Source organism: Dendrobium catenatum, unplaced genomic scaffold, assembly GCF_001605985.2.
Source record: "Dendrobium catenatum unplaced genomic scaffold, ASM160598v2 fragScaff_scaffold_1056, whole genome shotgun sequence".
In the NCBI taxonomy this organism is placed as follows: Eukaryota; Viridiplantae; Streptophyta; class Magnoliopsida; order Asparagales; family Orchidaceae; genus Dendrobium; species Dendrobium catenatum.
Window position 1 is genome coordinate 2,956,206 of NW_021319518.1, and position 10,107 is coordinate 2,966,312.

General features: G+C 36.0%; 1 protein-coding gene across 4 annotated transcripts in view; it reads left to right on the forward strand.

Annotated features, from left to right (window-relative positions):
- The first annotated feature begins 311 nt into the window (after window positions 1–311).
- The window catches only part of LOC110093063, a 24,659-nt gene continuing 14,863 nt past the window's right edge, over window positions 312–10,107 (forward strand). The window contains exon 1 of one of the 4 annotated variants that reach the window (XM_028698102.1): window positions 312–459. The gene's annotated coding sequence lies outside the window, so the exon portion shown is untranslated. Of the gene's footprint in view, window positions 531–591; window positions 693–10,107 lie in introns of those variants that run through there. The other 3 variants (XM_020817828.2, XM_020817827.2, XM_020817829.2) reach the window with 3 other exon arrangements.

Here is a 10,107-nt window from a genome sequence, read left to right on the forward strand (position 1 = left end):
CTCATTGCTCTGCACCGCATTACCCCCGACCACCTAAGCCGCTCGATCTCTGCAGCAGTGCAGAAGCCTCCTTCCAGCCCACGTACAGCAGTACAACACAAGAACGACAGCGTCGAGGTGGAAGCTGCAAAAAAATTTTTTTTGGGTGAAAATAGCTGCAAATATCTCTTCTATTTTAAGGGGTAATTCCGTTCACACAGGCTTGACTGGTCACCTCTCACCACCGACACACTGCTTGCCAACCGGTAACCGGCACTATATCTCGGAGTATGCTCACCGCATGTACATTCACCTTCTTGCTTGAGTAGAAAACTCATTTCCATTGCTCCTCGGCGTTTTAAAACTCCCGCACTCCGTAACCATTCTTGCAACCGCGAGTGAGAGAGCAAGCCGAATATAACTATGATTATCAATGCCCAAAAGGGAAGCTTTTGACGACTAGGGAAGAGAATATAGGAGGTGAGGTTTCGGTTCAGTGATCCCGACGATGCTTGTTTTTTGGATGCGCTTTTCATCTTCTTACTTTTGTTGTGAGTCGCTGCTTTTTTAGATTGTTCGACATGTCGGAGCCATTGTGTCCTTTTCTCTCTCCAGCACTATTTTTAAATGTAATTTAGTAGATCTGAGATGTGCCACTGATGGCTTTATGATTTGGTGCATTGCGGTATGGATTTGATGCGTTTGTGTTGGAGGTCAGTGCACTTTGTGATTGCGGGGAATTTGAGCTTTTTTAGCTTGAGATTTATGACTTTGTAATGCTGTTTCGGTTCTTCTGCCTTTAGTTTGTGCAGATATCTGGAACTTTTTAAATTTTGAATTGCATTTGGCTCAGATAAATTTTTCTCGGAAAAATTGAACTAAATTTCTTGACTAACGCTTTAGAGTTTTTCTGGTTTTTTATTAATTTTCTTGATTTTTCGGAAGTTGAGGTTATGCTTGGTATTGATAACTGACAGTTCTTTTGTGCTTTGCCTACATTGTTCAACAGCTTTGTGATGATTCTGCAGAGGGCTCTTCTTATGATGGGTTTGAGCTGCATGTTATGATTCTAATAATTGTGCTAGTTTAGTTCATTCAATTTGAGGATTGCGTTAGTGATGCTTTTACTGAGCTTTTTTCGAAGTTTCTATCTTTGTCCTCTTGCATGCTTTTATTCGATTACTGATATTTCTGCGTAATCTTGCCACAACTTTCTAGCTGAATTATTTACTCCATTGGTATACATTGTCATGAATTTGGCTTAATGTTTGTCTTCTGTATGAGTGAAATGTCAATGCTTTTTTTATCCCTCAATTCATTTCATGGAGATAAAACATCAATAACGCAGGTGAAGGGAGGATTCTACAAATATTTATAAGTTTATGGTTGATGGTGTCCATCTAATATTGTATTGGGCTCCAACCTCTTAGCAGTCAGCGTTGCATGTAGCTTTGTCTTGATCTTTCCATTCGATTTGTTCTATTATATATGAATGCCCAAATAACATTCTTATATATCCTAGTTTACCTAAGACTCCTTATGCACTATTTAATTATCTCTTCAGATGGTGGATTCCTTTTTAGGATTGTTGTCCTATGAAATATTGATCTTAAACTTTAGTTCTTTTTTTTTCTTCTTCTTATTGTTTTCTTTTCTGTTCTAAGTTGTGTATTGTTGAACCTCTCTAAATTGTGTTTCAGTGTATAGATTGCTTCCTTCATTAGCTCATCATCATTATTAGCCACATCATATCATCATATTGAATTATAGAGGAATTAAGTTAATGTCTCATATATTAAAATTATGGGATAGAGTAATTGAGCATACGTTATGACATGATACTAATATTTCTTAAAAGCAGTTTGGATTTTGGATAGGTCTATTTTGGAAGCTATGCATTTATTGAGAGGTTTGATGGAGAAGTATAGAGAGAGTAAAGAGGATCTACATATGATAAATATTTATTTAGAGAAGCATATGATAAAGTGCAAAAAGAAGTGCTCCAGAGAGTTCTAAAAACGAAAGGAGTTAATAATTCTTCTATTCAAGTCATTAATGATATGTATATAGGAGCTATTACTTGTGTTCAAACACAAGGCGGTTTAAACAAGTATTTTCCTATTTCAATTGGATTACATTAATGATCAACTTTAATCTCATATCTTTTTGTTTTAGTAATGGATGTATTTACTAGACATTTACAAGAGTATGTGCCTTGCTATATGCTTTTTGTTGATGATATTCTTCTTTTTGATACGACTAGTGTTAGTTTTGTGTGGAACTTGATTTTGCCGATCAATCGAGTTGTACTATTAACTCAAACCACAATTCTGTTAGTCGAGCTCGCAGGGGGGTTACAGAGGGGCCTTGTCATTGAATTTATTTCGTACAACTATACAACATTGCGTTATTGTACATTAGAGCACTACAGTATAGTACACTTGTGCGCTATAACATAGTAGGATGCAGCGTGGTAGCACTATAGTCTTGATTTGGAGATATAAAGCAGAGCATGATAGCTCTCCCAATCTAGTGATGTGAGTTGGGGCTAGAGATGGAGAGTGGAGCGCCACTTTAAACCTTGCACTGCAAGTAGGGATGGGCAATTTTCTTTCTTTTTTTGCATGTTTAACTTGAAGTATTGTGTCTATTCATATTGTAGAAGTATATCTTTTTGTTAGTTTTGAGGTAGAATAGTGAGAAAAAGAGAAGTGAGACATGGAGAGGGTGAGAGAGAGAGAGATTTGTACAATTTTTCCTAATTTTAATAGTGAATTTCCTAGTGTAGTGTGGCTTCATTTTTTTTTTCACGATTTTGAGTTTTTCCTCATTAAATCCTAGTGTTCATTTATGCTATTTCCTTTTCTTCTTTGTTTCCTTGAATGGTTTTTCTTCCTCAATCACAGGTATCAAAGTCACATTCTTCGATTCAAGTGGGAGTAATGGTTGATGAAACAAGATACAAGATTTAGGAGTTCAATAGTTCAAACTTCACTTTTTGGAAGATGCAAATTAAAGATATGTTCTATCAAAATAAACTTTCTTTATTGTTAGTTGGAATCACAAAAAAGCCTGAATTGATAATTGTATAGGAATAAGAGGTTCATGACCAGATAGGCTTATGTTTGATTCAACTTTTACTTTTCTCATCTATGATTTTAAACATTGTAAATGAGAAGATTATGGTCGATCTCATCATTTCACTAACTAAGATGTTTGGGAAGTCATAGACTTCAAACAAAGTTTTTTGATGAAGTTATGCTTTGTTAGTATCAAGTTTGATGATAACGTGAGAGTATTGCTGGTGTTATTTGTATTTCAGATAGTTGAGATGGGTTGATTACTATTGTGAGTAATTTTTCATAAAGTTTAATGTTTAACTTTGAGGACATTGTGGAATTAGTGCTGAATGAAGAGATTCGTAGGAATGCGAATGATGAATTTTTAAATTTTGCTCTAAATGTTGAAACTAGAGGAAGGGGTTTAGACAGAAATTAAAGTAGAGAAAGATTTAAATCCATGAGAAAAATTTACTTTTCTAGATTAAAAGTTATGTGCTAGAATTGTGAAAATAAGGGTTCACTTGAAGAAGGCCTGTATTGTTCCTAAGAAAGCTAGTGGTTAAGGTTAATATAAAAGTCACTCTGTAAATTTATTTATTGAAGTATTTTAGAGTGATTCTTTGATTTTATCTGTGAATAATTTTAAATCTTGAGTTATAAATTCATATGTTTTATTTCATACAAGTTCTAACAAGGATGCGTTCATAAACTATAATCCATGTGATGTGGATAAAGTATATATGGGGGACAATAAGCCCTGCAGTTTTATAGGATAGAGAGATGTTGATAGGAGAATTTCATATGGATCAATTTAAAGACTCAAGGATTTTAAGCTGGTTTCTTGTCTGAAAAAGAATTTAGTTTTTGTGAGTCGACTTACAAACTCAAACTATATGATATCATTTACAGGAGATTCATGGAAGGTGATAAAATGCGTTCCGTTTATAGCCATGGCACCATTGAAGGCGCCCCATATGTTTTCAACAAAAGATCATATTCTATTGGAGTAGTTGATTAAGATGCTAATAGAGGTCTTTGGCATCGTGTAGCCTTAGCCATATGAATAAGAAATGTATGCATTCACTTCTTACTAGAGGAAAGCTTCCTAGTTTAAAATTTATAGATTTAGATTTTTGTGAAGACTGTGTATATGACGAGCAACAAAAGATTAGTTTTTCAAAGATTTGTTCAAAGGTTAAGTTAAACACATTAGAGTTTGTGCATATTGATGTATGAGGTCTTGCTCAAGTTTCTTTTATAGAAAGGTCTTTATATTTGTTACTTTTAGATGATTGCATCAGAAATCTATTGGTAAATTTTTAAAATACAAATCAGTTGTGTTGATGTTTTTTTAAGAAATGAAAGGCCGTTATTGAGAATGAGAAAGGTTTGAAGTCGAAATATCTTAGATCAGATAATGGTGATGAATATCGTGATAAGAAGTTTAAAGAGTATTATGCTTTGAATGAGATCAGACATGAGTTCTCTATTCCAAGAACACACACACATGATTTTGTATTTGTAAAGCGCATGAATAGTACTATCACTAAGCTTACCAAGAGCATGAAACTGCATTTTAGTCTTACAAAAAAGTTCTAGGCAGATGCAATGGATACTAAAATTTATTTGATCAATCATGGTCTATCAATTTCTCTGATTGAGTGTTTACCTGAGAAAGTCTGGAGTGGTATGGAGGTAAGCTCATCTAACCTAAAACTCTTTCTAGGAATATGTTTGATCCAACGTCTATTGAGTGTATGTTCAATTGATATAGCTCAAGTGAATTTGACTTTAAATTCTGGGATTATCAAAATCATAAATTCATCAAGTGCAAAGATGTCATATTCAAAGACAATGAAATGTATAATGATAGAAACGAGACTCCAAAAAATTCTTCCAAGTATGTTGAAATGGAGGAGGATGGTAAAAAAGACAAAGATAGGATGTGTGGTTAAGCTTATGAAACACAGAGAGTTCCTCAGACCCATGCTACTGATGTTAGAAGATATAGTTGAATTTATCGACCAGCACCAAGGTATTCTCCTTCATTATACTATCTATTGATAATAGATGGTGGTGATCTAGAGTATTATGATGAGGTCATTTAAATTGATGATTTAAAAAAGTGTGAACAAGCCATAGATGATGAGATGCATTCGCTTAAGGTGAATTGGACTTGAGAGTTGATAAAATCAAATTACAAGAAAGCACTGCGGAATAAATGAGTTCACTGGCTGAAAAAAAAAACATGATGGTAGTAAGCGTTGCAAGGCCATATTTGTTGTTAAAGTTTTTCAATAGAAGGAATGAGTAAATTACAATAAAATCTTCTCTCCAATGATAAAAATGACCACAATTAGAGTTGTGTTAAGCATAGTAACAATTGAGAATTTACATCTAGGACAATGAATATAAAGATAATATTTTTTTCATGGTGACCAGGAATAAGAGTTGTACATGGTGAAACTTGAGGGGTATGTGGTCACAGGTAAAGAATATTTCATGTAGAGGTTTAAAAAGAGCATGTATGAGCTAAAACAGGCTCCAAGATAATGATATAAAATATTTGTCAGGTTTATGTCAGATAAGGGTACACAAAGTGCCAGGTAGATCACTACTATCTGATCAAATATTTTGATAATTGTTATATATTATTATTCTTGTCTGTGGATGATATGCTGACTGCATAATTAGATTTGGAGAAAACAAAAGAGTTGAAAAAGCAATTATCAAAAGAATTTTAAATTAAAGATTTGGGTCCAATGAAGAATATTCTTAGTATGAGAATTAGCTGGGATAGAAATGCATATACACTTAAGTTTTATCAGGTTGAGTATGTTGAAAAGGTGCTATAAAGATTCAACATGAGTGAGGCAAAGTAGTTTGCATTCCCTTAGATAGTCACTTTCAACTATCTAATAAACAATTGCTTAGATTTTAGGAGTTAGAACAACTGAAGTTGACTTTGTATGCTTCAATGGTTGGAAGTTTGATATATGTTGTGATTTATATGAGACAATGTAGTGGGATTAATCAGTAGATTCATGAGTAACACATAAACTTCATCAGGAAGTAATTAAGTAGATCCTCAAATACTTGAGAGGATCAGTTGGCAAAGCTATTTTCTTTGGATATACTAGAATTAATTAGCAAGGGTATGCAGATTCTGATCTTGTTGGAGATCTTAATAATAGGTGTAGCACAACTGATTATATCTTCACTTTAAGAAATACTGTAGTGAGTTGGGTTTCCAGGTTGTAGAAGATTGTTGTTCTCTTAACCACAAAAATTGAGTACATTGTTATTATTGAGGATAGCAATGAGATGATATAATCGTAAAGTTCAATGGCAGAGAACTTGACAAAGTGCAAAGGATTGAAAAGTTACATAGTGACAGCATGCGTTTTACATCTAGTCAAGAATGTACCATTCCATGTTAAGACGAAGCACATCTAGCTTTAATATCATTTCATCAGATCGCTTCTAGAAGATGATCAACTATCTTTATAGATAATATAGATTAACCTGAATCTTGCAGGCGTGTTGACAAAAAATAGTAATAGTTAATAAATTGGAGGGCAAGGGTGATACACATTACATGTACTAAAATTGTTGTTAAAGTGAAAGATTAGTAGTCATAATCAATTAGTTAAAAAATTATGATCAGAAGGATTGATCATAATCAATTTTCAAGTGAGAGATTATTAGTTCTATGTGGAATTTGATTATATTGATCAATCGGGTTGTTATATTAACTCAGATTTCAATCCCGTTGGTCAAGCCTGCTAGGGAGGTTGCAGGGAAGCCTCCCCCTGCTTGAGTTTTGGGGGCCTTGGCCTTCGAAATTTTTTTCCTTACAACCATGCAATGCCCATGGCGTTGTACATTAGGGCATTGTTATGATGTACATTTATGCACTGAATTGATTTAGAATGAAACACAGTGTCATTTGACTTGGAGACAGAGACCAGAGTACGGTGGCTCTCCAAAGCCAGCGCACCGACGAGGCTAGTTAGGCTATAAACAAAGAGTGGAGTGTCGCAATACTCTAAACAATAATGCTGCAAGTCAGGTTGTGTGATTTTCTTTCTAGTTTTTCATGTTTAACTTTAATGGTTGCATCCTTTCATATTGTAGAAATGTATCTCTTTGTTAATTATGAAGTAGAATGGTGTGAAGAAAATAAGTGAGACAAGGAGAGAGAGAGAGAGCAAAAGTATTCCTCAAACTTAATAGAAAATTCTATAAGAATGGTGATAGGAAGTGCTTGTAGAAATCAAATAACCCTTGGTTGAAATTTTAATTTCAGTACTCCCAACTCAATCCATAAGAAGAACAAATAAAATCTTTTTAATTGATTATAGATGGAATAAAACCACAAGATACAATAGATCCTCAATTGGAGAGGAGGATCCGCTCTCCCAAACCCTTAGCCTCCAACTATAGCCCAAAGCATCCTAGAAATAATCTAATATCAGCAAAACGCATAACCCTAACTGTAGGGAAACAACTTATTTAAAGCAAATAATAGGAATCAAATATCAAAATAGCCCCTCATATTTGGATTTTTGCACCTAGCCACCACCTCCCCCTATTCGAAAAGTTCCCTTAGGCCCCACCCTACGGGGCACGAGATTCATTGTGCACTGCTCAGTTCTACCCTGCTCCTGCTCGATTTCACCCCACCTCCTTACGTAACATTTGGTCGATACCCAACATGGATTGATCTAGGAGGGACCAGTCTATCAATATCCCCGTCCCAAAGATCCGACTTATCCACATGGTGGAAAGATAGAAATTGATGCTTCACTCTCAACTCCCTCCTCAATTTCCTCCCCTCACATACTGTGAGAACCTGAAGAGATCAATCCTTATATCGGTGCCTCGATGTATACATTTTCTCACATCTAAAACAAAGCCCCTTCACCCTCTTCTCCTATAACTCTGTTTTTTGAGTTTCTTGAAATTTTTCTTAGGTCTCCCTACTATAATCTTCTCCTTCGGGGTCTCCCTAAGAGTACCTGATATTTGCTCCTTGGGTGCCAAAAACGTAGTGGTCATCCTATATGAACCTTCTGAGTTGTTGCCTTTAACCTCTCTCCAGGTGCCTTTGATTCTCTAGTAATTGGGCTAGCTCCATAACCTCTCTCAAATCATGAGGCCTTATCACTATAATTGTCGCTCGAATCTTTAGTTTGAGCCTTTTCATAAAGTTCCCCTCCAGTACAATCTCTAGAAGTCAATCCAACCTACAGGCTAGGTGCTCAAACTGCTCATGGTATTTTACTACTGTCCCCTCATGCGTAAGGGAGAATAACTACTCATAGAAATCCCCTCCTCTATTGGTTTGGAAATATCACTGCTAAAAGTCCTTAAACTCCCTCCAGGTTCGTATGGGTCGCCTAGTATCTCTCCACTGATACAATGTCAATGCTTTCCCCTCCAAACACATCCCAACTGTCATTGGTCTCTCCTCCATCAACCTATTGAAGGTAAAGTATCTTTCCGCCATGTAGATCCACTGACGTGCATTTTCTCCCTAAATAATAGGCATCTTCATCTTCCTCATCCTTGGATCTCCTCTGTTCCCCCTATTTCCTCCACAAATTCCCATTCCCCAAGGGAGTAGTTCCCCCAAGTGTCTCAATCATCCCTTCTACGCTCATAGTCAAACCTTTCATCAAATTCCCACATTGTCCTTTCAAATTTAGCACCACTTCAGTCATAATTAGCTCTTCTCCTCTCAAATTCAGCATCTCTTCGTTCATGCCCATTCCCCTCATGCCTCTCCCCATACCCTCTACCCGACTCATCCTTAAGAGTAGGCTCTAGGGGAGGCGTTCTCTCCTCCCCCTTTAATATCTACACCTTATGATCTTTCCTTCGCCTTATTTGATTAGGGTTTTCCCCACTTTCTTGGTTGTCGGTAGCTTCCCTTGCCTCCAACAACGTCTTTTTAGTTTGGCACTCGAGCAACTTCTTCAACATCTCCTCCAGGTTGAAAACTATCACCACATCGATTTTCTCATGGACGGCTGAAATTTGACTTTTCAAATCTAAAAATTGAGTTTGGAGAATGAAATTTCAAATTTCAATTATCTGATCTCCTCTACCAATACTTCTAAATTTCTTCCTGTCATATGTACCCGGTTCTAGACTCCAAACAACAAAAATTGGCTAAGAAACAAAGAATCTGGTCTTCAAACAGCACAATCAACGCATTCAGATGGTAAAATGTCACATAAATCAACGAGGAAGACTTATATTTCATCCCAGGACATCACTCTAATACCAATTTGATAGGAAGTGCTAGTAGAAATCAAATAACCCTTAATTGAAATTTTAATTTCAGCGCTCCCAACTCAATGCACAAGAAGAACGAATAGAAAAAAATAATAAAGAAAATCCTTTTAATTGATGATAGATGGAAGAAAACAACAAGATATAATGGATCCTCAATTAAAGAGGAGAATCAGGCTCTCCCAAATCCCTAGCTGTCGACTAGAGCCCAAAGCACCCTAGGAATAATCTAATTTCAGCAAAACACACATAACCCTAACTCTAGAAAAATAAGCTACTTAAAGCAAACAATATAAATCAAATTCCAAACCAGCTCCGCATATTTAAATTTTTCCTCCTAATCACCCCCTCCTATTCGAAAATTTTGCTTGGGCCCCACCCTAAGGGGCGTGGGATTCATTTGTGTGCCACTTGGTTTTTCCCTGCCTCCTTACATAATATTTGGCCAATCTAGGAGAGACCGGTGAAACATTGATTGATCTAGGAGGGACTAGCCTATCAGATGGTCAGATCTGTAATGCTTTTATGGCGCAAAATTTTTGCCATTAAAAGAGAAGCATGAAGTTAAGTGTTGCAGATATGAGGATGCTCAGGAGGATGAGTGGCTTTAGACCTAGAGTTGGAATGCGAAATGAGTATAAACGTGAAAAAGTTTGATACGCCCTAGGGTTTCACAATTTCGGTTTTGCCCTAATTTCCCCCAAAAGAGAGGAAGTTCTCCACCAAAACCAAAGAGAAATAATCACAAGATTGTTGGGATGAAAAA